The 1,473-nt window shown below is 39.8% G+C and overlaps 1 protein-coding gene across 1 annotated transcript in view; it reads left to right on the top strand.

Moving 5' to 3' along the window:
* LOC115559191 (CD151 antigen) overlaps nucleotides 1–1,117 on the top strand; it is an 18,129-nt gene extending 17,012 nt beyond the window's left edge. The window contains exon 8 of the mRNA XM_030377958.1: nucleotides 1–1,117. This exon is cut by the window's left edge and continues 335 nt beyond it. The gene's annotated coding sequence lies outside the window, so the exon portion shown is untranslated.
* Nucleotides 1,118–1,473: the final 356 nt, after the last annotated feature.

Genomic DNA, 1,473 nt, shown 5'->3' with positions numbered 1-1,473 from the left:
GTCATTAAGGGGGGACAGTGTTGTGTATTAAACATGAGAGTGTTTCTCATGCGAGACGTGGAAAAAAATCAAAGTTCTGAACAGCCTAGGATACAGTATAGGTACGTTTATGTAGGCTTTTACGGTACTACAAATCTCTGGAGTCCTCTCAAAATGGCAGAGGATCGAAAACAAAAACTCCCATGATGCATTCTGATGTACAAGCCCTGTCCCGGACGACTCACTGAGGTCGCTACTAGCAGACGGCTCTCGCAGTCAAATCATCAAAGGTCCTTCAAAAACTCTGAAAGGTACCCTGAAATGGCCTTTATCCCGAGTTAATTTCCTTTATTCGTTTGGGACAGAGTGGTTGGAGAGGGGGGTGCCTATAAGGTGGCCTTCTATTGATCGGCGAGATGTCCCCCCCCCTCCTCAGCCAGCAGCCTCTCATTCCTCTGTTTAGTCGCCAGTAATACTTTTGATAAGTATTTATGATGTGTATTTTTTTACAGACTTTAAAAAAAAAATAGTAGGATAAATGTGTTGTTTTCTCTGACTTGAGGAGCTTGCTTCCTTAGAGACCTCCTTAGTATTAAACTGTGATCAGGACTTAGCTCAGGTCGCTGGTTCTTGATCAATCAAATGATATCAGTATATGTTATGCCACCAAGCCTACATCAAGAATTCAAAACATACCTTTTTAGCCTTATCATATGCATTTCATATCACTTCACACGGTAGACTTCCATCGCTGAAACACGGTGCCTCTATACAACATTTAAAATAGTCTTATTAGAACGGATTATCCACCAGTGCCAAAGTAGTGACCTTTAACTTTATGTCGACGCCCGCTGATCAAGAAGTCGTCTTCTGACAGTCTTAATATCTCCTCAAGGAGAGCCGGTTTTATTGTTACCTTTCTTTTTATATATTTTTTAATGAAGATTGTATTCACTTTTATATAAGTCATGTGTTATTTTATTGTATTTAACGGACCAATGAGAGGTCGGTGACTGACTGATCTGTATTCCAATGTGTGCCTAATGGACAACACTCAATCAATCAAAGATCTTCTGTATTGTGTCTTGGTTATGACTGACGATGGAACTTTAGCTTGAATAAAACTTGTTGAAAATGACTTTCCATTCATATTTCTATTATTTATTATCTCGGTTTATATGCCTATTAATGTTATGTTGTAAATGTTTATGTAAATCACTGAAAAATACTGAGTTATTATCTTCAAGCTGTCAAGTAAAGCAACCAAAGCTATCAGGCCACACCACCACAAAGACTTCATAAAACCTCGGAGAATAAAGCTTTACATATGTATTAGCTGAGCATTAATCTATAATCTATTAGCTGCCACATTGTGGCGTGAGTCGTTTTAGATTGTCCTCCGTGGACCACAGAAGGCTTTCGAAGCCCATCGTAAACCGTGACAGCTTCTCAGGCCATCAATTAACCCTCCGTCGTCATCCCGGTCCAGCAGCT

The sequence above is a fragment of the Gadus morhua genome, chromosome 14, assembly GCF_902167405.1.
Source record: "Gadus morhua chromosome 14, gadMor3.0, whole genome shotgun sequence".
Classification (NCBI taxonomy): domain Eukaryota; kingdom Metazoa; phylum Chordata; class Actinopteri; order Gadiformes; family Gadidae; genus Gadus; species Gadus morhua.
The sequence above is the reverse complement of the archived record's forward strand: the minus strand, read 5'-3'. Positions and strand labels throughout refer to the sequence as shown.